At 39.4% G+C, this 26,698-nt stretch overlaps 1 protein-coding gene across 10 annotated transcripts in view; it reads left to right on the top strand.

Annotated features, from left to right (window-relative positions):
• Positions 1-597: 597 nt before the first annotated feature.
• NCOA3 (nuclear receptor coactivator 3) overlaps positions 598-26,698 on the top strand; it is a 141,522-nt gene continuing 115,421 nt past the window's right edge. For 9 of the 10 annotated variants that reach the window (XM_012742971.2, XM_012742970.2, XM_012742967.2 and 6 more), the window contains exon 1: positions 598-717. The gene's annotated coding sequence lies outside the window, so the exon portion shown is untranslated. The remainder of the gene's footprint in view (positions 718-26,698) is intronic. The other variant, XM_020281971.2, reaches the window with a different exon arrangement.

The raw sequence follows: 26,698 nt of genomic DNA, 5'->3' as shown, positions 1-26,698 counted from the left end.
CATATCAGGAGACACATGACAATTTGACCCATTATTGGTGATGCTGAGTTTGAACACTTTGTTAAGGTGGTGTGTCTGCCAGATCTCCCCATTATAAAGCAAGCTGTTCTCTGTTGTAATAAATAAATGCTCCGTGGGAAGATACCTTCGGACTGAATATACTGTTGCCCAACAACCTTCCACCCAGTGCCTTTCGCATCTAACGAACAGCCTCCTGGCTTCTGACCTAGTGCCTCAGTTTGCTCATCTGAAAGATGAGGATAAACGGTCCCTGAGGGATGCTCGTTTTGGGCGTCCGTGCTTGACATACAATAAACGCTCCATAAATGTTAGCTGTTACTGGACGAAGGCAAGTATGAAAACAGTTAAGGGCAGAACGAGGATTGCATTCAGGTTCTTCCGACCCCGCAGATGACGGGCGGCTAAAGCGGCCCGAGGGTCCCACGTGGCCACGCCCTCCGCCACGGAAGCCGGGGTGGGGGCGCTGGATGCCAGGGCCTGCCGCGCAAGGCCCCCTGGGACCGGTAGTGCTGGGCGTGGCCGCGGGACTACATATCCCAGAGGCCCCCGCGCCGCGGCTCCAGCGGCTGCCGCCTCGGCTCCTCCACAGCGACGGCGGCGGCCGCGGCTGAGACGGTGGCGGCGGCGCCGGCGGCTGCGGGCTGAGCGGCGAGTTTCCGATTTAAAGCTGAGCTGCGAGGAAAATGGCGGCGGGCGGTGAGTGCAGATAAAGGAGGCGGCGGCGGCGGGCAAGGGGGTGGAGTGCGCGGCGGGGGGAAGAGGGCGAGTTCCCCCGGCCGCGGGGAGCCGGTGGCTTCGGGTTCGCGGAGGCGCTGAGGGGCGCGCCGGGAGGGGTGCGCTGAGCTAGTTTCGGGGTGTCGGGGCCGCGCCGCTTCCCCGCAGGCTAGGGGCGGACCGCGGCCGGAGGAGGGGAGTCGAGGCTGGGCGGCAGCCAGCTGGGGGACCCTAGAAGGTGCCCGCGCGGAGGGGCTCACCCAGGGAGTTTGGGGGGCACCGCGGGGGCCCGCGTTCCCCTCCTGTCCCTGAAGTTTTGTCCCCTTCTGCCTCCCCAGCCCTTGGAGCTGCTTTTGAACGCTCCCCGGGTCGTCCCCCCACTCCGGCTCCTTCGCGGTTGGTGGGGAGCACTGGGGGCCGCCGCGCGGACCCCCACCCTAGCCTGCAGACCGGGCTCGGAAGCGGGCTGGATCTTGTTGCTGTGTCCTCCTGCACTTGGGCATTTAAAAAACGTTTTAACACAGATCATCTGCGGAATTTTCATTTTGGGCTCGGGTAGGTTCTTAGCAGTTTTCTCAGGAAAAGGCATTTTTTACTACCTCTGCGTGAAGGCTGGGAAGTGGCAAGTGGGAAGTTGGTGGATTAAATTTGGGGTTTGGCCGTCTTTATTATTACTCCCCCCCCATCTCTGGTTTTCTTAGCGTACGTGGATCCAGTTTGTAAAGATTGAAGTAGACTGTCTCGTGAATGCCTTACAAAGCTAGCCACGAGCCGTTGGGAGACTAAGTTGCCTCCTCGGCAGTTTGAGGGCATCCAGGTTCGTGGAAAAGTTAACCAGAACAGCGGTTGTGAGAGGGAGAGAGCGAGCATCGCCTCCGAATCTCACTAGCAGTAGGAGTTCGGGATTCCCAAATAGAATGACTCGGAGCGTATGAGGTTTTTTTCGAAGTCGAAACTTTTTTTTTTTTTTTTTTTTTTACTCCCAAATGTGAAGACTTCCTATTTGTAGTTTTTGTGCAGCGCTTCAAAGCCAACCTGTTTTTGTTATTAAGCCTGTACGGTAAAGAAACAGGAAGGCGAGTGCCAGCTGTCTTGCTGCAGTGGTTTTAAATGCAGTTGAATGAGATGAGTGAGAGTGGTAGTACTATTAAGATCGCTGCATCTCCTTTATTTAAATGCCTGGCCTGGAATCCACCTAACTGGTATGTGGCTGCAAGAAACCTTCGGTATTTGTTGCAGCAGGTTGTTGAGAAGGTGATTGGGGGAAAAAAAATCATAGGTCTTTAGCAAATGCTGCATAAACTAGAATGTTAATGGAAATCTGTAAGTCTGAACAGTTTTTGAAAAAAATCTTAAGTTATTGCTTGTTTATTTAGAGTAGGTTCTGGCTGGGCGCTGTGGGTCACGCCTGTAATCCTAGCACTCTGGAAGGCCGAGGCGGAAGGATCTCTTGAGTTTAAGAGTTCGAGACCAGCCTGAGCGGGAGCCTAGACCCTGTCCTTACTAAAAATAGAAAAATTAGCCTGGCTTCCTGGCGTGCACCTCTAGTCCTAGCTACTCAGGAGGCTGAGGCAGGAGGATCGCTTGAGCCCAGGAGTTTGAGGTTGCTGTGAACTACAGTGACGCCACTGCACTCTAGCCAGGGCGACAGAGCAAGACTCGGTCTCAAAAAAAAAAGCTTCTACTCCACAATACCCCAAATGGAAGGGTACAGAAACACTGAAAAGTGAATGTCTTCCACCTCAAACCTGCAATTCCCCCTCCTCGGAGCCAAGGATTTTACAGTGTCCTTGGTCTTTGGAATAATTATTTTAAGATTTTCATCTGAAATCACCTCTGCTGGATACAAAACGCAGGGAAATAAAATGAACAGAAGAAAGGGAAAATTTGGTGAGAATACTGTTTTCTTTTTACAGTCTTTAAAAAAATGTTGATAGCTGTTAGAAAAGCTCTTTTGAACTTATTACATATGTTGCCTTATCTGCTAACACCATTGAAGAAGTAACAATCTGTAGGGCTTTAGGGTGAAGACCCTGCCAGGGTTCATTGTTTGTATGTAAAACGAAGCCCTTGCTTGTAGCATGTAAAATGATATTGAACACTATAGCTCCTGTCACTGGAGGTTGCTTCAGGTTCTGCATTTAAATGAGCGGTAATCTAAATTGCTTCTGATCCTAAATTATAGGGGTATTTTATGTATAGATAGAAATGACTTAATTATCCAATCAGCATTGAAAAGGCATATACTAGCTTTTGGCATATGGGAGTACATTTTAGAGGTGGGGATTGTGGACTAAGTGGGGAGGCTGTAATGTTTCTGGAGTAGTTATAAGAAATGTTTTTTATTTTTTTATTGAGTTTCTGCTCAAAGGATAACATAAAATGTTTACAGAGGCTTTGAAAATGCAAAACAACTTAAGCATAATCAAGATTTCTCTTTTTATGTTTTAGAATGGTTGTTTTTAAAATTTGCTAACACTAGCAATTAGAAAAATTCAATGATAATTAGAGCTAGGTTGTTAGAGATTATATTATTAATTTCACTATATATATTTTTATTTATTTCATCATATTATGGAGGTACAAATATTGTTAGGGTTACAAATATTGCCCCTGCCCCCCCAATTTCACTATATTTTGAAAATGATTATGCTGTGCATTTTCTCCCTTCTATAAAAATTATTTCTATAAGCACCCCTCCCGACCTCCGAAGCAAATAAATTAGAATCCAGTAAGGAGTGAATGTACTGTTGAAGTCTGGACATTTTTCTAGGAGATATGTAAATAAAATAGTTCTTAAAATGATTGCTTGTTAATATCTTGACATTAATTTCTTTTTGAATAAGCTTCCTTGCTACATCAGGAACATTACCTTAAAGATTAAAAAGTTGTGTTTGTGTCTTTTTTGATTTTAGTCTTTTGTGCATTAGCAGTATGATTCTAGAATAATTCCTTTTAACTTGAAGACTATTATGTTATTGAGGAGTCATTTAAAAATATCTTTGTAGTTTGAACAGGGTAAAATAAAAAAAAACCTACTACTCTACTATTGTTGTATCCCTAATTGGTTGTGAAAATAAATGGCTCTAGAGTTTATTTTTGCATTTTTTGAGATATAATTTCAAACCTTGGCCAGAGGATGTGGAGTTCTTCTGAAAACTTTTAATTTGTTGCAAGTTTAGAATGAGTATAGCCTCCAGTGGCTGTTTGTATACACAGCAAATAAGCCACAATTTAAAACAATTGTTACTCTGTTAAGGCTACCTAGGACTAGAAAAACAAGAGTTGATCATGATTGAAGAGGTACTGTAGTTTTTAGTAGGTTAGACCAGAGAGATTACCTGTACCAGTTTGGTTCGAATCTGTGTTATAACTATTTCTTTTTTGCATTTTTTGAGTGGTTAAAGGTCTGGGAGTAGAAAATTAGTTTTGAAAATGTATGTTAACTTTTTCCCCTTTTTTCTCATACTACAACAGAGTGGAAGAAAAAGGTGACTTAAAGTGTAGATTCTCAGGGATAGCTTTGAGATTGAGTGCTGCAGTAAAAACGTAGGCATTTTCTCTCATGAGTGCTTTTTGGGGTGGGGGAGGAGATTACAAAATGAACATTTCACAGTTAAGGTGGAGGAGAGGCTTGTAGTAAGGCTTATTCCATCAGTTTGTTACCATGTTTACCAGGTAAATGCATTTGGTTCATTGTTTTTCTGAGTGGGCTTCTGGGAGATTATTTTAGGTTATGGATGCAGTTTATCCACAGCTTAACCTTATTTTCAGCCCCCTAACAGATGATGGAATTGAGTTGAATTTAATCGCCTTTCCCTTTCGTACTTTCTGGTGGAGAGTTGTTAAATGAACAGGAAAATGGCCAGAATATACACAGCAGGAGTAGAAAGGAAGACCTGCAGTGTTTAGAAGGCTGATTTATTCACAAACTGGATAATCTTCTTAGACTACATACTGCCAGTACCCAACTTTGTCAGCATTAACTAAGTTTGGTAGGTACTGCTGGCCTAGGTCAATTTAAAGTAGGGGCAGTAATAAAGGTTTATTTAACTGTTTAGTAAACTTTGTGTCCCAGAAGCAAAGGAAAGAAGTCTGACAAAACTGGCAAACAGGTTTAACCTATTCAAAAGGATAGTCTAAGAGTAAACGGACTAGTGTCTTTTTTGTTTTGCTGCTTGCTTTTGGTCAGGAACTCCTGTGTCTTGTTTTTTCTTTTCTGTTAATTTTTTTTCTTGATCTAGGAAAGGGTGTGACTTTTTTTGAGGGTATTCCTATAAAGGTATTGAGATGTTTAATTTAACTGGTTAGAGGCTATGAGGGTTATGAAGCTTTAATTTTGGAAACCAGGCTGACTACATTACTATTTTAACTCTTGGTTATCCACATATGATTGAAATATATTGGCCTGGGTATCACACAGTAAAGGATAATCTGCTCCCTGGGGCTTTGCTTTTGGTAGCTGTGGCAGCTGAGTTGGAGTGGTAGATGGATAGATGGGAAAGGACTGCAGAAGTCGGCATAATCCTCAATTAGGATAAGCCTTATGGTTAATTGAATGTTGAGTGTACAGGTTAAATCCCATTATAACAAACTCCAGGGGACTAGCCAAATTATTTTGTTGTACTGGGATTAGGTTTTATTAAATATTGTTTAACATAAATTAGGTTTTTTTTTTAGCTGGAGGTGTTAGAAGTTTTGAAAAATTTTCTATTTATTGTAACGATTTGGCATGTTTTTTATGAAGCTTCTATTTTTAGTGCTTTTGCCTTTAAAAGAAAAGACCCCTGTTGAGCTAGGCAGATAATTTATTGTCTACCTCCCCATCATATCTTGAGTAGCTCCATTGGTTTATCTCAACTACCTAATAAGTTTATTAAGTACTACCACCATTAAAGTGTGGTGAGAGGAAATGGGAAATTCCCCAGGTTTTCAGGTGACTGGTGCTGGTAATTTTTTCTGTCCCCAACAATTTTTTAAAATAAATGAATATGCTTCCTTTTAGTGTGAAAGTTCCTTAAAGTCAGTAATAATTGACTTAGCTCTCTTTTCTCTTCAGCTCAGTATAGTTTGAGACCTTTAGGTCTCTAAATGGTATTGTTAATAGTGATGCTAATATTGCAGTCTTTAACTTTGAGATACTGTTCATGTAATAAGGAATTTTTTAGAAACAGGCTTAATTTATACATCTGAGAAAAAGACTATTAGTCAGAAATATACTTCTTTCTTTTTTTTTTTTTTTTTTTTTTTTTTTTTTTTTTTGAGACAGAGTCTCGCTTTGTTGTCCAGGCTAGAGTGAGTGCCGTGGCGTCAGCCTAGCTCACAGCAACCTCAAACTCCTGGGCTCGAGTGATCCTTCTGCCTCAGCCTCCCGAGTAGCTGGGACTACAGGCATGCGCCACCATGCCCGGCTAATTTTTTTTATATATATATCAGTTGGCCAATTAATTTCTTTCTATTTATAGTAGAGACGGGGTCTCGCTCTTGCTCAGGCTGGTTTTGAACTCCTGACCTTGAGCAATCCGCCCGCCTCGGCCTCCCAAGAGCTAGGATTACAGGCGTGAGCTTCTTTCTTTTTATTTTTTAATTTTTATATACATTTTTTACTTTTTGATATTTAGATAATTTATTTTCATTTCTTCAATCAATTACAAGTCAAACAGAAATATACTTCTTTCTCTCCTGTACTTTTTTTTTTTAGATTAGTGTTTGCCAAACTTCAGGCATTTACATCCCACCTTCATATCTAAGGCTGGCATTTTTAGTTTGCTTAGAGAATTTTGATTGGGTACATCAAGACATTTTTGAAGTCATTCTTTTAAATAGATGTTCCATGAAGGAGGGAAGATCTGAAAGAAGGAATTTCAAAGCAACCCAAGCAGTGTTTTGAAAGTTCTCAAGTCTCAAGAATAATGACTGACCAGTAGGCAGGAAGCCTGCAGTTGTATTGTGGTATTGTTCCTCCATCTCATGCATTTGAGAACTTCAGTACAAAAGGGGAGAAAGCATGGGGAGGGGGAAGAAAGAGTTTTAACAACAAAAAGAGGGGACTTTCAGAGTAAATATTCTTTGCTCTTCTGTTTAAATGTAATCTAAAACCAAATTATTTTTACTTTGAGAACAAATGTTTATCATAATCTAAATGCCCTAAGTTGACATTTTTATAAATGAAAGCTAATTGGCCTTGGTGGAAAGAGTAGCATGATCATATCCTGTTTCAAAACAGAACGTTGATTTAAAAAATCTACATGTGAAAACCTTAAATTTTTTCCATTTTGGTACCTGATAACTTATAATTTGTTAGCTTGTTACTTTGAAAAGAATACTTACCAATGAAGAGTTGGGAATAATTTGTAAGCCTATACCATAAGCTTTGGGCAAATCAATCTCTAGGTCTGTTTTTTTTTTTTTTTTTTTTTTGAGACAGAGTCTCGCTTTGTTGCCCAGGCTAGAGTGAGTGCCTTGGCGTCAGCCTAGCTCACAGCAACCTCAAACTCCTGGGCTCGAGTGATCCTTCTGCCTCAGCCTCCCGGGTAGCTGGGACTACAGGCATGCGCCACCATGCCCGGCTAATTTTTTTATATATATATCAGTTGGCCAATTAATTTCTTTCTATTTATAGTAGAGACGGGGTCTCGCTCTTGCTCAGGCTGGTTTTGAACTCCTGACCTTGAGCAATCCGCCCGCCTCGGCCTCCCAAGAGCTAGGATTACAGGCGTGAGCCACAGCGCCCGGCCTTCTAGGTCTGTTTTTAAATTTATAAAACAAAGGGGTACACTGTGTGATCGTTTTTTTTTTTTTCTTTTCTTTATGGACCATGGACCCCCCCCCCCCACTGTGTGATCTTACAAGGTTCCTTATGTTAGAAAATTCTGTAAACTTAAGGCATTATATAGATAGGTAGAATGATCTTTTATTTAAATCATTGATCAGGCCTATGATCCTAACCATCTACAAGGCCAAGGTGGGAGGATTGCTTCAGCTCAGGAGTTTGAGACCAGCATGAGCAAGAGTAGAGAATCCATCTCTACTAAAAATAGAAAAAATCAGCCAGACAACTAATAATAGAAAAAATTAGCCGGGTGTGGTGGCAAGGGCTTGTAGTCGAAGCTACTTGGGAGGCTGAGGCAGGAGGATCGCTTGAGCCCAGGAGAGGTTGCAGTGAGCTAGGCTGATGCCATGGCACTGTAGCCTGGGCAGCAGACTGAGACTCTGTCTCAAAACAAACAAACAAAAATTATTGATCAAACATAAAATGAATTAAGTTCTTTATATCAGCTGATGGTGTGTGGATGAAGCTTTTAGTGCTGACTCATAAAGAATTTGGGAACAGGATGACTTTGAATTACTGACTTCAGTATATGATATAAGAGAGTAAAGTGTATTTATGTGAGAATTTTTAGGCCTTTCTGGTGTAAGAAAATAGGTATTTTCTTGACTCACAGTAAAGCTGTCATCAGTGAAATGGATTATTGAATTTAAGTCATCCTGTAGAGTAGCTATATCAGCTTGATTGGTTTCAGATTGAAATTTGGCAAATTTGAAAATGTTATAGGGATTACTCAGTGTTCTCTTCAAATTGTTTTTAGTCTACACATCTTCTCCTCTTTTACCTGCTTGGCGCTAGCTGTGTTTTATTGTAATACCTTTATCTCAGCTAAGATAGTTGTCTCTACTGCTATTAGAGCAAGTATTTGGCTGCATCTAGGAAAATCTGTCTCCACTGGTGAGAACAATAATTCTACCCATCTTTCATCTGTTGGAGGGCCAGTGGTATTTTCCTCAGTAATAAAACAGGGCTGGGCTTGGTGGCTGAGGCCTATAATCCCAACATTTTGGGAGACCAGTTTGGGCAATATAGTGAGACCCAGACTACACACACACACCTCTGGGTGTAGTGTCATGCCCCTGTAATCCAGGCTACTCAGGAGACTGAGGTGGGAATATCCCTTGAGCCCAGGAGTTTGAGGTTGCAGTGACCTATGATTGGGCCATTGCACTCCAGCCAGGGCAACATAGTGAGACCCTGTCTCTTAAAAACAAAACAAACACCCCCCTCCCCAAATAATAATTTTATCAGGAATTAGTCAAATGGAATTCAGGAAAGCTACTTTCACAGTATATAACCACATCTAGAATGGTGGAAACCTTAGGGTTGTGGGTTGCCAAATTAGGTGAACCTGCAATGGGGAACTTAGGAACCTCCAGTACCTTTTCTTTGCCCTAAATTACAATGTAGCTCCTACGTGTAACTTTTTCCAAAAACTGAATTTTAATACTACCATTCTCTTAGCCATGAGGCCTTAAACTTCAGTCATCTTTAATTTGCTACTGTTTGACTGTGGCCCATTCTCTCATACATGCACATAACTTAATCAGTGCTTATTAAGCTTTTACTATTTAAGGCACTGTGTGAGTTAACAAGGATTTTGACCTCCAAGTGCATACTCGCATGACTTCAGTACAAGGCAATCTCTGATAAGTCGGTTTTGCCTATAGAGATCAAGAGAAGTTCAGAGGAGAAAAGGGACTACTGGCCAGGTGGTCAGGGTGCAGCACTTTGAAGAATAAGATTTTAAATACGGAGGGAGTACATTTCTTTTTCTTTTTTTTTTTTTTTTTGAGACAGTCTTGCTTTGTTGCCCAGGCTAGAGTGAGTGCCGTGGCATCAGCCTAGCTCACAGCAACCTCAAACTCCTGGGGTCAAGCAGTTCTGCTGCCTCAGCCTTCCAAGTAGCTGGGACTACAGGCATGCGCCACCACGCCCAGCTAATTTTTTCTATATATGTTAGTTGTCCAATTAATTTCTTTCTATTTATAGTAGAGACGGGGGTTTCACTCTTGCTGGTTTTGAACTCCTGACACTGAGCAATCCGCTGGCCTCGGCCTCCCAGAGTGCTGGGATTACAGGTGTGAGCCGGCACCACGCCCGGCCGAGAGTACATTTCTTATATGTGGGAATTCTTAGCAAGGCACAGGAGTACGACATTACAAGACTTGATCATGTAAATATTCAGTGAATGCTAAGTGAGTGATAGTATTGACTAAGCTGGTTTTATTTTTATGAATCCTGTTGATACATTTTTCTTAAATATATTTTTATTCCAATTCCAAAAACTCTAGTTCAGGCCCTTTATTTCTGGATTATTGTAATAGCTTTCAAATTAGTCTCTACTCTGGTCGTCTCTGTATTTCTGCCAGTTTAATCTTCTTAGAAACCATTTTAATTATATTTTTGTTTAAAAATATGCAGAATACAGTCCATATTCTTTAACCTAATCATTTCTTCTCAGTCTTTTTATCAATCTTTCAGACTTTTATTTCCCTTTGTTTCAGTCATGCTAATTTCTTCTGCCTCTTTTCCCTTGTTATCTAGTTTAGTTATTAAGGGCACATCTCATATCCTATCTCATATCAGTAAATTTACTAGACTACCTCAGCTGAAAATGTAATTATTTCCTGATATGATTCTTAATTATCTGTTCACATGCGTATGAGTTAGTATTTATTGAGTGGGCAAATTCAAATTGTTCCTTCAAGGTAGGGAGCAATCCTTTTATAAGCTTTGAAAATCCTCTATTTTGTCAATTATATTCATTTTAGGCCTCCCAAAATGCTTGGTGTTTGGATGTGAAAATTTCTGGAATTCAACTCTTAGGTCAGTTTTTCTACCTGGTAATTGAGATAACATTAAAGAGTCCTAAGGATTTGCTTGGGACCTATGTCTCCCTCATAGAGTTGTCCAGATAAATCATGCTTGGGCCATAGAGTACATTTTGTGTTTTCCCAGTTGCTCTAGGACTGGGCATTCCTTCTTGAAGTTGTTTAAAAATTTTTATTCAGTACCACTGTTTTTCAAAGAATTGTGCTCAGTATTATGGGTATTAAAATCTCTTTGTGGGCCAGGCGCGGTGGCTCATGCCTGTAATCCTAGCACTCTGGGAGGCTGAGGCAGGCGGATTGCTCAAGGTCAAGAGTTTGAGACCAGCCTAAGCAAGAGAGAGACCCTGTCTCTACTATAAATAGAAAGAAATTAATTGGCCTACCAGTATATATAGAAAAAAATTAGCCGGGCATGGTGGTGCATGCCTGTAGTCCCAGATACTCAGGAGGCTGAGGCAGCAGGATTGCTTGAGCCCAGGAGTTTGAGGTTGCTGTGAGCTAGGCTGACTCCACGGCACTCACTCTAGCCTGGGCAACAAAGTGAGACTCTGTCTCAAAAAACCAAAAACAAACAACAAAAAAATAAAATCTCTTTGTGATCTAGAAGCTTATAATCTAGTTGAGAAATGAGTATAATTGAAAAAACATAGTTGCATCCACATGAATAAGTGGTTTAATGTTCAGAGGAGGAAAGGTCATTTTCAACTGGTGTTGTCAGGGAATACTTCATGGAGAAGGGTAGAATAGATCTAAAAGGAATTAATTGGTACTTGTAATCTCTTCTCTTTCCCATATCTTTTATTCTGTACTGCTTATAGTAAAAAATTTATAAGTTAATGTTTTTAAATTGAAAAGAAGGCATACACATGGTAAAGTCTTAAGTACAAAAAGGCTTATTGTGAAAAAGGTCTTTGGTTTTTTGGAGGAGTAGCTGTAAGGTTTTTGGTCTTTATGGCTACCCTTCCTAAAGGCTATTACTGTTAAAGGAATTCTTTACACATGATCGTGTATCTTTCTCTCTTCCATTTCATTTTCCTTATTCTCTCCTCCCTGTTTTTTTTTTAATTAACAAAAGGGAGAATAATGGATGCCATTATTTTTGCTTAATAAAAAGAACATGAAGGAGCTTCTATATATCATATTTTTAAAAAGCTGTATACCGGCCGGGCGCTGTGGCTCACGCCTGTAATCCTAGCTCTTGGGAGGCCGAGGCGGGCGGATTGCTCAAGGTCAGGAGTTCAAAACCAGCCTGAGCAAGAGCGAGACCCCGTCTCTACTATAAATAGAAAGAATTTAATTGGCCAACTGATATATATATAAAAAATTAGCCGGGCATGGTGGCGCATGCCTGTAGTCCCAGCTACTCGGGAGGCTGAGGCAGAAGGATCACTCAAGCCCAGGAGTTTGAGGTTGCTGTGAGCTAGGCTGACGCCACGGCACTCACTCTAGCCTGGACAACAAAGTGAGACTCTGTCTCAAAAAAAAAAAAAAAAAAAAGCTGTATACCATTCCATTCTATGAATGGACTTCATATAATTTATTTAATGAGTTCCTCATTGCTATTTCCAGTCTTTTACCATTTTGAATGATGCTGCAGTGACCTATATGTAAATTTGTGTGCGAGTGTGGGTATATCTTAGTATGAAAATCTTGGAAGTGAAATTTCTGAATCAAAGGAAAGGTGTATTTAAATCTTTAATGGTTCTTTCCCAGTTGTCTACAAAGAGGTTATATTAAATTTATATTTTGTTCATGAAAGTGCCTGTTTGTTATTTATCTTTTAAAAACGTATCCTTTCATGTTGCTTGACTGCTTGAAGGTTTGAAACCTTTCATTGTCTAAGATTTGAAACTAAAGTTCTCATGGAACTCCCAAAGACTTCCATAATCTCACTCTGATCTTCATTTCTACAATCATCTCCTTAATTGTGTTTTTATTTTATACTTACGTTGCTATTAACACTAGCACTCTGGGAGTCAGAGGTGGGAGGATCACTCAAGGTCAGGAGTTCAAAGCCAGCCTTAGCAAGAGTGAGACCCCGTCTCTACTAAAAATAGAAAGAAATTATTTGGCCAACTAAAAATATATAGAAAACATTAGCCGGGGATGGTGGCGCATGCCTGTAGTCCCAGCTACTTGGGAGGTTGAGGCAGAAGGAGGGCTTGAGCCCAGGAGTTTGAGGTTGCTGTGAGCTAGGCTGATGCCACAGCACTCTAGCCTGGGCAACAGAGTGAGACTCTGTCTCAAAAGACAAAAACAAAAACAAAACAAAAAAAAAGAAAAAGAAACAAAAAGTTGCTATTAAGTCTCCCTTGGTCTTCCTTCCATTTTCCTACCCCCATTAATATTCTCTTCCCTATGTTCTGATTTATATTTTGGTTCATATTCTTGGGTATACAAGATAAAAGGTACCATTTATTTAACTTTGTAATACTTTATTTTTTTAGAGCTGTTTTAGGTTCACAGCAATTTTGAACAGAGGGTACAAAGATTTTCCATGTACCCCCTGCCCCAGCACATGCATAGCCTGCCCCATTATCAACATCACCCACAACTGTGGCACGTTTGTTACAATCCATGATCCTACGTTGACACATGATTATACCTGAAAGTCTATGGTTTACATTAGGGTTCACTCTTGATTTTGTGCATAATATGGGTTTGGAAAAATTTGTAATTCCATGTATCTACTATTACAGTATCATACAGAGTAGTAGTTTCACTGCCTTAAAAGTCCTCTGTGCTCTGCCTATTTTTTTTTTTTTTCCAAAATATTACAGTGGTGCAAATGTTTTGGGTTACATGGATCACTTTTGTAATGCTTGAGTCAGAGCTATAACTGTGCCCACCACCCAAATAGTGTTCATTGTACCTGTTAGGTAAGTTTCTCCCATCTCCCTTCCCGTGCTCTGCCTATTCATCCTTTCCTCTCCACTAACTCCTAGCAACCACTGATCTTTTTATTGTCTCCAAAGTTTTGCCTTTTTCAGGATGTCATGTAATTAGAATCATACAGTAGGTAATAGGTAGCCTTTTCAGATTGGCTTGTTTCACTTACTAATATGCATTTAAGTTTCCTTCATGTCTCTTCATGGGTTGATAGCTCATTTCTTTTTAGTGCCACATAATATTCTATTGTCTGAATGTACCATAGAAAACCTCCATTTACTGATTTGATAATAAAAGCTATTATTTCAATGCCTATGTGCCTGGACAGTATGCTTACATCATTTAGTAGTTTGGGTTTTTAAACTTTTCTCCATCTGTACTTCTGGTTTATTTCTACATTAATGTTGACTCATACAGACTTATAGTTGCAAATGGTCTCAGATAAAAAGTGTTTTTTGAAATAATTAACAGGTGCACATAGGGCAAAATCAGAAGATTCCAAAGGGTATACAGTGGAAAGTAAGCCACCCTTTCTCATCTGTCTCCTAGCTTCCTCCCCTGCCCAAAGGCAACCATTGTTACCCTAGTCTAGGCACATATACATGCATATACTTAAAAGCATTTAAGTTTAATGCATTTCTCCCACATTTTTGGTAAACTTTATATTGATGTATAGCATATGTTCACAGAAGTATACAAATATAGCCTGATAAATTTTCATAAAATAAATATACTGTTTAACTGGCACTCAGGAGCCCTATTCTGGACTGTACTTTTTAAATGATCTTGGAGATGGTTTCAGATCTATATGATTTATTAACTGCCTAGAAATTTCTAGTAATTACTGCATTCCATTGTATGAATATATCATAATTTATTCAGTTTCATATTACTAAAAACTGTAAGTAAATATTCTTATATATTTCACTGTTCTAATGTTTTGTTATAAAGTATATAATACATTTCTGGAATTTTTGTGCTGGGTCAAAGAATATAAATGTAAAAAAGATACTGTAATTTACTCCGGGTAGTGGTTATATCAGTTTACAAATATACCAGCTGTGTATGGAAATGCCTATTTCCCTAATCCCTGGGTAATATATTGTGATATCAAACATTTTGAATTGATAAATTTAAAAAGCCCTTTCATGTGTTCTTCTAATGCCTTTTTTCCTTTTTAACATAAAAAATAAAAAAAAAATATTAAACCCGAACTATTTAAGGTGTCAGACTGGTAGCATTGGATTACTAAAGATTAGCTTGCAGTTTTTAGAATTTTAATATAAATGTAATTATATAAATGTATTTTTTTATAGGGGGGTTGGCTTTATAGTGTAGTTATTGTGAGATTTATCCATGTTGTGTATGTCAATAGTTTCTTTTAATTTTTGTTTAGTACTATTCCACTGTATGGGTATATAATAATTTGTCCATTTACCTGTTGATGCATATTTGGATTGTTTCTAGTTAATTAGAAAAAGAGCTCTGCACATTAGCATATAGGGCTTTTGTGGACATATGCTTGTGTTTCTTTTGGGTAGAACCCAGGAGTGGAATGGCTGGGTTATATACTAAGTATTTAAAAATTTAAAGAAACTACCCACTGTTTCTCATAGTGATTGTACCATTTTATATTTCTCCCAGCAATGTATGATAGATAGTTCTAATTGTTCTACATCCTCACCAACACCTGGTATGGGCAGTCTTTCTGATGTTATCCATTATAGTGTGTATGTAATGGTATTTTACTATGGATTTTTTTCCCCCTTCAATTTTTTTTTTTGTAGAGATAGAGTCTTGCTATGTTGTCCAGCTGGTCTGGAACTCCTGGCTTCAAGTGATTCTCCTGCTTTGACCTCCCAAACTGATGAGATTACAGGTGTGGGCCACTGTGCTTAGACAGATTGTTTGTTTTCTTACTGGAGTGTAAAAGTTCTTTCTTTTCTGGATGAAACTCTTTGGATATGTTTTGTGAATAGTTTCAGTCTTTGGCCTGTCTTCTCATTTTCATGATAGTGTTTTTGGAAGAGCAAAAGGTTTTCATGTTATTAGAGCTCAACTTACTCCTGGGCTCAAGCAATCCTCCTGCCTTAGCCTCCCGAGTAGCTGGGACTACAGGCATGTGCCACCATGCCTGGCTAATTTTTTCTGTATGTATTACTTGGCCAATTAATTTCTTCCTATTTATAGTAGAGTCGGGGTCTCGCTCTTGCTCAGGCTGGTTTCGAACTCCTGACCTCGAGCAATCCGCCCGCCTCGGCCTCCCAGAGTGCTAGGATTACAGGCGTGAGCCACCGCGCCCGGCAGCATCACTTTTTTGAAAAGATTATACATTATTCATGGAATTGACTTGGCACTTTTGTTGAAAATCATTCAACCGTATATGTGTAGGTCTATTTTGGGACTCTCTTCTGTTCCATATATTTGTGGTATGTCTATATGTCTATCAACATCTGTCTTAAGTGCCATATTTTCTAGATTATTGAAGTCTTGATGTCCAATACAGTAAGTCTTCCAACTTTATCCTTTTTTAAGATTGTTTTGGGTATTCTGTTCCTTTGCATTTCCATATAATTGTTAGAATCAGCTGGCTGATTTTGGTAAAATCTGTTGGTATTTGATTGTGATGGCATTGAATCAGCTGGTCAACTTGGAGAGAATTTGATGTCTTAACGATATTAAGCCTTCCATTCCATGAACATGTTATATGTCTTTCCATTTATTTAGGTTATCTTTAATTTTTCTTAGCAGTGTTTTGTAGTTATTAGTGTACAGCTCTTATAAAGCTTTTGTCACTAAATTCCATATTTTTTAATGTGATTATGAATAGTTTTTTTAAATTTTCAATTTCCAATAATTTGTCGCTAGTATCTAGAAATACAATTGACTTTTCTGCATTTACCTAATATTTTGTAACCTTGCTAAACTAATTTATTTTAGTAGCTCTATGTAGTTTGCTTAGGATTGTATACATAGATGATCATGTTGTCTGTGAATAAAGACATTTGTTTTTTCCTTTCAATCATTATGCCTTTTCTTGTTGTTTTATTGTAATGGCTAGTGCCTTCAGTACCATGTTGAATAGACATCTTTGTCTTGCTCTCAATCTTAGGGGTAAGCCTTAATAAGTAAGATGTGAGTCCTCTGCTGATCTGCTTTGTATCAATATAGCTTTGTCTTTTCTGGAATTTCATATAATTCTTACATAATTGAAACCATATAGTATATTGTATCAACCTCCTTTTACTAAGCCTATTTCTCTGAGATTTATTCACATTATTGTGTGTATCAGGAGTAATGTTCTTTTTATTGCTGAGTGTGTATGTACAGGATAACTGTTTAATGGCAATAGATGTGGCAATTTGTTTATCCATTTACCAATTGAGCAACATTTATTTGTGTGTTTTCCAGTTTTTAGTTATTATGAATAGAGCTAGTATGAACATCAGAATACAAGTCTTGATGTGGACATAACATTTCATTTTGTTGGACAAATACTCAGGAGATGGGATTGTTGGATCTATGGTAAATGTATGTTTAATTTTACAAAAAACTGGGGAGGCCAAAGTGGAAGGATTGCTTGAGGTCAGGAGTTTGAGACTAGCTTGAGCAAGAGCAAGACTCTATCTCTATTAAGAATAGAAAAAATTAGCCAGGCAATTAAAAATAGAAACAGAAAATTAGCCCAGTGTAGTGGTGAGTGCCTGTAGACCCAAGCTACTCAGGAGGCTGATGCAGGAGGATCACTTGAGCCCAGGAGTTTGAGGTTGCTGTGAGCTAGGCTGATGCCATGGCACTCTAGCCTGGGCAACAGAGCAAGACTCTGTCTCAAAAAGAAACAAACAAACAAAAAAAAAAAACAAAAAAAATCCCCACGTAAACATGTATATATAAACCTCATTCTTTGATACGGATAAATGGAAAGAAAACCAAAATTGTTAATTTGGAGCATGTAAGGTCTTAAGCATAGTAAATTGTTTTCTTCTGTACTCAACAGGTTAAAAGTAATTTTTAATTTAAATATTGTAGTACTTAATATATATATATTTTTGAGACAGGGTCTCATTTTGTTGCTCAGGCTAGAGTGAGAACCGTGGTGTCAGCCTAACTCACAGCAACCTCAGACTCCTGGGCTCTAGCAATCCTACTGCCTCAGCCTCCCGACTAGCTGGGACTACAGGCATGCGCCACCATGCCTGGCTAATTTTTTCTATAAGTTGGCCAATTAATTTCTTTTTATTTATAGTAGAGACGGGGTCTTGCTCTTGCTCAGGCTGGTTTCAAACTTCTGACCTTGAGTAGTCCTCTCCCCTTGGCCTCCCAGAGTGCTAGGATTAGATGTGTGAACCACCGTGCCGGCTAATGAAGAAATAAGTCCTTGTCTGTTTCCTCATTTATTATTACAAATGAAAATGAAAAACATTATGTTGGTCTGGTATAATCTTAATGAAAAGTTGCTGAAAATCTATCTAAAACTATTTAATCTTGCCTTGAGCTTTTGTCATTGTTTCCTCTTTAACTATCACTGAAAAAACCAATCTTCATGGCTTACCTCTATTAGTGTAGAGAACATTCCTTTTGCTTTAAGATATATACTGTTTTTTCTTTCGTGGTTTCTATGCTTAACTATTCTACTGACTTGAGTTAGCTTTTGAATGCTTGCACTGTAAGCTAATGAGAAAATGTCAGTTTCACAATGTGCTATTTGTCACATTTAGTATTTATATTAAATTATTATAACCTTAAACTGCCTAATTATCTCCCTGGATACTTTTTTCCTTTCCCAGAACGGGGACACTCAACTTAATTTACTTAACAGTCCCCTTACCCTAATTTGAAGGTACAGATTTTAATTGTTTTCTCTCTGAATATTGTTTCTGTCATGCTGGAATTTTGGAACATTTTACAATTTACTTTTAAGAAGACTAGTTTAAAAAAACAGTGGAAATTTCCAGCTTAAAAAAAATCCAACTTCTGGTCTAATAACTGCTTTGCAGGAAGAAAGAAATATGAAAAAGAACCGCAGACGTTCTGGATGTCAGCCTGTGAAATTTTCCACTATTTCCCATAATAACATGCAGGCATGCTCATGCTGCTGGATTCAGTGCAACTGTAGTTGCACTTGGAGTGGAATTTCAAGCTACTCTATCAATGATAAAATGGCATCTGGCCAGCTTTTGGTGAGCAGTGCATAAATCCGCACATCTAAGGTGCTGTGCGTTTGTTTTATCTCTGCTCGAGTAGTGTGGCTAGTGTGGCCATAAACACTGAACTTGCAAAATTATTTAAAAATATTTTGATCCCCAAATTCCTGCTTTAAATGATTTTGATTTTTAAGTTTCAGTAGATTATTATGTATCTGAGAAGATATGTAATCATTCTTTTAGTTACATGCTGTGTAAATAAAATTTTATAGGATTTTATATGGTATAGAAGAATGCTCAGAAAATTAAAACAAAGTTTTAAAAAGATTTGCATAAGATCAGTATTCATTTGGTATGATTCAAGAAACATTTTACATTTTAACTCTTTCAGGTTCCTGTTACTCTTTCAGAAGGTCAGTAGACTTTATATTAAAATTCATATAGTGCTTTTGTTTGGCTCTTTGAAATTTAAAGGTGAATAGTATTGTTATCTGATTTTCCTAATGATGGAAGTCCAGGTCACCTGGTTCTGTAAACTGGAAGAGGAGAATGAAGAAGAGTTGATTACAAATACACTGTGATAATCTACTTTATTTCATCTTTCATAGGTAATGCTTTTTTTCCTCTTTACCCAAGGGTAATGTTTAAAGTAGTTTTAGGAATGAAATTGAGGAATTCAGGTATTATGAGTTTTAAACTCCTGTATTTCTTTTTTCTTTTCTTTCTCTCTCTTTTTTTTTTTTTTGGAGACAGGGTCTTGCTCTGTTGCCTGGGCTAGAGTGCCGTGGCATTAGCCTAGCTCACATTAATCTCAAACTCCTGGGCTCAAGCAATCCTTCTGGGCTCAAGCAATCCTTCTGCCTCAGCTTCCCGAGTACCTGGGACTACGGGCATGTGCCACCATGTTCAGATAATCTTTTCTTTATATTTTTAGTTGTCCAGATAATTTCTATTTTTAGTAGAGACAGGATCTCACTCTTGCTCAGGCTGGTCTCGAACTCCTGACCTGGAGCAATCCTCCCGCCTCAGTTTCCAGAGTGCTAGGATTTACAGGCATGAGCCACCATGCCAGGCCTAAACTCTTGCATTTCTGCAGTGAAGAATTTGAGAGTTCAAAGTGATAAAACAGATGTATGTATCTTTGTGTGTTTTTATACCCATAAGTCAGTCACCTACATTTTGGAAATCAAGCCATATTAATGCATAAATAGATCTTTTCTGAACTATTGAGACTTAGATTTGAGCAAGAACAGTGTTGTGACATAACAGTGTCCTCCACCCCTTCCTTGTTATCTATTCCTTCCTTGTTCATTTTCATCCTTCCTCTTGACCTTTCCTGTTTCTATAACTTTTTTTAAATTTTTTTTTTTGAGACAAAGTCTCACTTTGTTGCCCAGGCTAGAGTGTGAGTGTCATGGCATCAGCCTAGCTCATAGCAACCTCAAACTCCTGGGCTCAAGTGATCCTCCTGCTTCAGCCTCCCAAGTAACTGGGACTACAGGCATGCGCCACCATGGCTGGCTAATTTTTTCTATATATTTTTAGATGTCTGGCTAATTTCTTTCTATTTTTAGTAGAGACAGGGTCTCAATCTTGCTCAGGCTGCTTTGGAACTCCTGACCTGGAGCAATCCGCCTGCCTCGGCCTCCTGGAGTGCTAGGATTACAGGCTTGAGCCACTGTGCCCCAGCCTGTTTATAATAACTCTTTTCCTGACCTCTTCAGGCACTTCCCCTTCTTGGTCCTCATTCTGTCTCCACCTATTTTATCCCTTCCTCCTCAGCCTAAATTTCCTTCTCGCCTGTAGCCTTTTTAACCCTGTTGACTTTCCATCCTTCAAGTCTCTCACTTGTTGTGTTTGCTCACTGTTTACCCAAGTATCTTCTTTATCTTAGGAAGGTATTTTTGCTGCATGTGGTCTCTGCTTCTGTCAGATTGATTTAATTTTAGTTGTTGACCCCGCAAACATGCATGTTTTCACATCCTCCAAAATCCTTTAACTTTCATTTCTGCCTACGTGTTTTAATTTATTCTACAAATATTTATTGAGTGCTAGGCATGTGTTGGCATGGTAAGGATAAACCAGTGATCAGAATGGCTATGGAAAAAAATGAAGCTGTGTAAGGGGCCGTGTGTGTGTGTGTGTGTGTGTGTGTGTGTGTTGGGGTGGGTTGAGCAAAGAGTACAGGAAGTAAGGTTTGTAAATAGTAGGGTTTAGGATTGGGATGGGGAGCATTCTGTATTGAGAGAACCAGCTGGTGCAAAGGCCCTCTGGTAAGAGTGTTCTTAGTGTACTTAAAGAACAGAAGGATGGGCCGAGCGCGGTGGCGGATTGCTCGAGGTCAGGAGTTTGAAACCAGCCTGAGCAAGAGCGAGACCCTGTCTCTATTATAAATAGAAAGAAATTAATTGGCCAACTAATATATCTACAAAAAATTACCCGGGCATGGTGGCGCATGCCTGTAGTCCCAGCTACTCGGGAGGCTGAGGCAGCAGGAATGCTTGAGCCCAGGAGTTTGAGGTTGCTGTGAGCTAGGCTGACGCCACGGCACTCACTCTAGCCTGGACAACAAAGTGAGACTCTATCTCAAAAAAACCCCCCAAAAATAGCAGGATGACCAATGTGTTGGAGCATGATGAGCAAAGGAGTAAGTAGTAACAAAAGAAATCTGAGAGGTAACAGTGGGGCTTTGTAGGCAGTTGTGAGGACTTTGGTTTTTGCTTTGAGCTAAAATGGGAGCTTGTTTTTTTTTTTTTTGAGACAGAGTCTCACTTTGTTGCTCAGGCTAGAGTGAGTGCCGTGGCGTCAGCCTAGCTCACAGCAACCTCCAACTCCTGGCTCAAGCAATCCTTCTGCCTCAGTCTCCCGAGTAGCTGGGACTACAGGCATGTGCCACCATGCCCGGCTAATTTTTTCTATATATTAATTGGCCAATTAATTTGTATTTATAGTAGATATGGGGTCTCGCTGTTACTCAGGCTGGCTGTGAACTCCTGACCTTGAGCAATCTGCCCGCCTCAGCCTCCCAGAGTGCTAGGATTACAGGTGTGAGCCACGGCGCCCGGCCTGTATTTTTGATTATTCCAAAAAGATTGATTTTTTTCCCCCCTCCTCCAATTAAAGCGTTTCTTTTTCCTTTGATTGTAAAAGTGATTAATTCATGTTTATGTGGAAAATATGTGAAAAAATACAAAGAAGAAAATAAGGATTACCAGTAACCTTACCATCCATTATTATAGATTTTGTATGCATATCTGTCCAGTCATTTTTCTTTATGCTTGAACATATACACACTGCTTTGTGCACTATTGGGTTTTAGCAGAGACTACATAAACTGAATTAGGCTTTAAAGAGATCCTTCTAACTGCTTTGTGAAGAGTAGTCTATGAGTTTAAGGTCAGAAACAGGGATATTAGAAGGGTATTACAGTAATCCAGGTAAGAGATAATGTTGGCTTAGACTATGCCCGTGGCAGTGGAGGTGATAAGAAGTGGTCAGATTTTATATATATTTCAAAGTTAGAGCCAACAGGATTTTGTGATGGATTCAAGGGGGGAAGGGGAGAAGAATCAAGAGTTGGCTTGTGCAACTAGAAACGTTTGTCTTCGTCTTTCTCTCCTGTCAAACTACTAATCCAGGGTTCATTTCTGGCTCTATCTTTTATTGTGTTCTTACTGTTCATTTGAACTAGCGATTGTTTGTTTCACCAAGCTTCTGGTCTGTACCATCCAACTTGGTACCTACCACAAGATGCTATATATAATGTTTCACAAGTATGAGTCTCCCTAATTAGATAGTGAGTGTCCCTTTAATGGATGATGGTAAATTTCTGAGTTTTTTCAGAGACTGAGAACTTTCCGAGTTTCAGAAATGTTGATTTTAATAATCAATCAGTAAATGTTGATCGCCCCCCCCCTCCCCCAGACAGAGTCTCACTCTGTTGCCCGGGCTAGAGTGCTATGGTATCCGTCTAGCTCACTGCAACCTCAAACTTCTGGGCTCAAGCATCCTTCTGCCTCAGCCTCCTGAGTAGCTGGGACCACAGGCGTGTGCCACCATGCCTGGTAAATTTTTTTTCTATATATTTTTAGTTGGCGAATTACTTTCTTTCTATTTTTAGTAGAGACAGGATCTTGCCCTTGCTCAGGCTGGTTTTGAACTCCTGACCTTGAGCAATTCTCCTGCCTCGGCCTCCCAGAGTGCTTGGATTATAGGTGTGAGTCACTGTGCTTTCCTCTTTTTTTTTTTTTTTTTTTTTTTTAATAGGGTCTTCCTCTTTTAGTCCAGGCAAGAGTGCAGTGGTGCTATCATAACTCATTGTAACTTAAAACTCCTGGGCTCAAGTGATCCTCCCACCTCAGCTCCTGAGTAACTGGGACTACAGATGTATGCTACCACACCTGGCTAATTTTTTATTTTTTGTAGAGACTGAGTCTTGCTGTATTGCTTAGCCTGGTCTCAAACTCTTAGCCTCAAGTGATCCTCCTGCCTAGTCCTCCCAAAGTGCTGGAATTACAAGTGCAAGACATTGTACCTGGTCTAATACTTTTTATTTCTATAAAATGTTATATATTTTCTTGAATTTTATAGCCACATGAAGACTTTTTTTTTAAGTAACACTTATATTATTGCTTACCTGCTATATGCAAAGCATCCTGGGAGATAGGAAATTGATTGAGAAAAGTCTCTGCCCAGAAAGGAGCTTATTCTTTGGTGCAGACAGTGTAAGATATATACAAATATCTGTCTCTGTTGTGAAAAAGCATTGTATCATGATTTAATGTAAAACAAATTGTTATGCCCATGGCATTCCAGTGGTTATAAAGGTTCTTTGGCTCTTTATTAAATGACGATTAATGTCTGTGCTTTGAATTATGTTTTAAAAGTTTTTCAAGGCCGGGCTCGGTGGCTCACGCCTGTAATCCTAGCACTTTGGGAGGCCGAGGTGGGCAGATTGCTCAAGGTCAGGAGTTCGAAACCAGCCTGAGCGAGACCCCGTCTCTACCAAAAAATAGAAAGAAATTAATTGATCAACTAAAAATATATATACAAAAAATTAGCCGGGCATGGTGGCGCATGCCTGTAGTCCCAGCTACTCGGGAGGCTGAGGCAGGGGGATCGCTGAGCCCAGGAGACTGAGGTTGCTGTGAGCGAGGCTGACACCATGGCACTCACTCCAGCCTGGGTAACAAGAGGGAGACTCTGTCTCAAAAAAAAAAAAAAAAAAAAAGTTTTTCAGATTTATCCTAGCTGTTGCTACTTACTGATGTCAGATATGCTTGCTCACTCTCCCCCCCCCCACCTTGCTATTACTTACATGAAATTTCTTTGGAACCTTATTTTACATCAATATTCTTTCTTAAAATCTCCTTTTCCCTCCCATATGTTATATATACTTTTACTGTCTTGTGTAAGAGCACTTGCTTTCCTCATTCTTTTAAGCTTTGCCTCTTTTAGTTCTTAACCTTTCTACTTTTAAAGTAATTTCTGTAATACCTTAAGGATTTTGGAACACATGTGAGCTCTATAGGGAATTTTTATATAGGAACATTGTTCTATTTTAAGCAAAGAAATTCTTTAAATATTTATTAGATGCTGCCTAGATTAAAGGATATGTTTGCTGTCTGAATTAGGGGATATGTTATCTATCAACTGAGTTCTCTAAATTTCCCTGGTCTGGAAGGGATTAAATCTTTTAGACAGGGAGAAGGAAAGTTGATAAAAGTAGTGCTTTTCAGTTAATTTCTTTGCTTGAGTTGTGGCTATCAACTTAATTTTGCTTGTGATTACCATTTCTACCTGGTAATAGAGTTTTCTTTTCTTTTCTTTTTTTTTTCTTCTTTTAGACACAGGGTCTCACTGTTACCCAGGCTGAAGTGCAATGGCATGATCATAACTAGTCACTGCAGCCTTGAACTCCTGGGCTCAAGTGATCCTCTTGCCTCAGCATTCCAAGTAACTGGGACTACAGGCATGTGCCACTATGCCTGGCTAATTTTTTTTTTTTTTTTGTAGGGAGACAGGGTCTTGTTATATTGCCTAGGCTGGTCTTGAACTCTTGGTCTCAAGCGATCTCACCTTGGCCTCCCAAAGATTACATGTGTGGGTCACTGGGCCTGGCCAAGTATTTTTCTTTAGAAAGGTTATAGAATGTAATTTATGCGTATTTTCAGGATAATCTAGTTAGTTCAACAAGTGGCAACCTATAAAAGCAAGGAGGGGTGGGGCATGGTGGCTCATGCCTGTAATCCTGGCACTTTGCTGGGCCGAGGTGGGAGGATTGCTTGAGGCCAGGAGTTTGAGACCAACTTGAGCAAGAGACCCCGGCTCTATAAAATATACAAAAGTTAGCCGGGTGTTGTGGCGCACTCCTGAAGTCCCAGCTACTTGGGGGCGTGGGGGCTGAGGCAGGAGGATTGCTAGCACCCAGAACTTTGAGGTTGCAGTGAGTGAGATATGGTGATGCCACTGCACATTAGCCTGGGTAACAGAGCAAGATTCTGTCTCAAAAGGATTAAAATGTCCTGTTTAGATGACCATTAGTTGACTGGACACAAATCTTTGGATCTGGGAATGCTATAGTCATTCATTATGTGATTTTAGAAATGAAGAAAATATGGAATATTAATTTATATGTATTGGAGAATAGTGGTGAACCTGGGCTATTCCATTCTTTCCAAGAGAGTCTGATGTTCAAATCTTTAACTACAATTATTAATGTAAGAGCTTTGCAAAAATGATGTGCAGACACATTTTGTAAGATCATTTTTAAAAATATAATTTACTCTGCCTCCAGAGAGAAGTTTGTTTCATAAATAACCAAAATTATTATTTCTCTCTTTCAAATGAAGCAAATACGTTATTTTCAGAAACCAAAGATGTCATCTCCCAACCTCCCAACCCTCTTTAACTTGTCAGCATCTGTTCTATTTTTCCCAAACCTTTAGAGGAAAAAAAGCTTGGATGCCCTGCTTCCAGGACTTCTCTTTTGGTAAGCTTTTCCCTAGTAGTTTGTCTAAGTTGTGTTTTAGTATCTTTTACTAGCTTAGCTTTTTCAAACTTTGGGACAATTGTGAATTTTGACTTTTCATTTATCATACCATAGAATTGTATGTGCTAATAGAACATAAACTCTTTGAGGGCTGGGAGTTAACCTGTTTTGTTTACTGCTATATTAGTGTTGAGAATGGTGACAGGCACATAGTAGGTACTCAGATATTTGTTGAATAAATTTAGAATAGTTATAGCAGCAGTTCCTATTTATTGGGCATATACTGTATGACAAAGTTCTAAGTATTTTGAATGTATTTGGTGGTATTTCCATTTTATAGCCAAATGAGCTATTGCCTGTTCATATGATAGTGTATGAATAGGTGTGGGTATGGAAGAAAGAGATGAAGCTAGCATTGTTGAGGTTCTGCTGGGTATTACCAAATTTCGTTAAGCTTAAGATGCTATCAGTTATAAAACACATTATTATTCTATATACCACTAGGAAAGAAAATGTAAAACTGGGCCGGGCACGGTGGCTCACGCCTGTAATCCTAGCACTCTGGGAGGCCGAGGTGGGCGGATTGCTCGAGTTCAGGAGTTCGAAACCAGCCTGAGCAAGAGTGAGACCCCATCTCTACTATAAATAGAAAGAAATTAATTGGCCAACTAATATATATAGAAAAAATTAGCCGGGCATGGTGGCGCATGCCTGTAGTCCCAGCTACTTGGGAGGCTGAGGCAGGAGGATCGCTTGAGCCCAGGAGTTTGAGGTTGCTGTGAGCGAGGCTCACGCCACGGCACTCACTCTAGCCTGGGCAACAAAGTAAGACTCTGTCTCAAAAAAAAAAAAAAAAAAAAAGAAAATGTAAAACTGTCAGTTAAACTATGGGATACTGACAATAGCATGACACATTCTTATTTCAAAGATATAAAAATATGGAGAAAACCCCCAAATCCTTAAAATAAGGAATACTACTAACTTTACATAAACTCTTATTTAACAATCATAAAACTTTCTAGAGGTAGATTTTACTATCTTTATTTTAGAGATGAAGAAATTGAAGTTCATGGGTTAAGTTAATAGGCTGTCAAGGTAGAGGATCCAGATTGAGGTCTCTTAGATTTCAGAGGCCATGTCCTTTTTAATTAACCCCACATTGCTTTAGGAATCAGGGAGACAAAATAGCATATTGGCCTGTTACCTTTAGCTTGAAGATTCTTAGTTGGCATGGCTTTAAACATATTCTGAATATTAACTGATTTTTTTCCTTTAA

Source organism: Microcebus murinus, chromosome 16, assembly GCF_040939455.1.
Source record: "Microcebus murinus isolate Inina chromosome 16, M.murinus_Inina_mat1.0, whole genome shotgun sequence".
NCBI lineage: Eukaryota > Metazoa > Chordata > Mammalia > Primates > Cheirogaleidae > Microcebus > Microcebus murinus.
The sequence above is the reverse complement of the archived record's forward strand: the minus strand, read 5'-3'. Positions and strand labels throughout refer to the sequence as shown.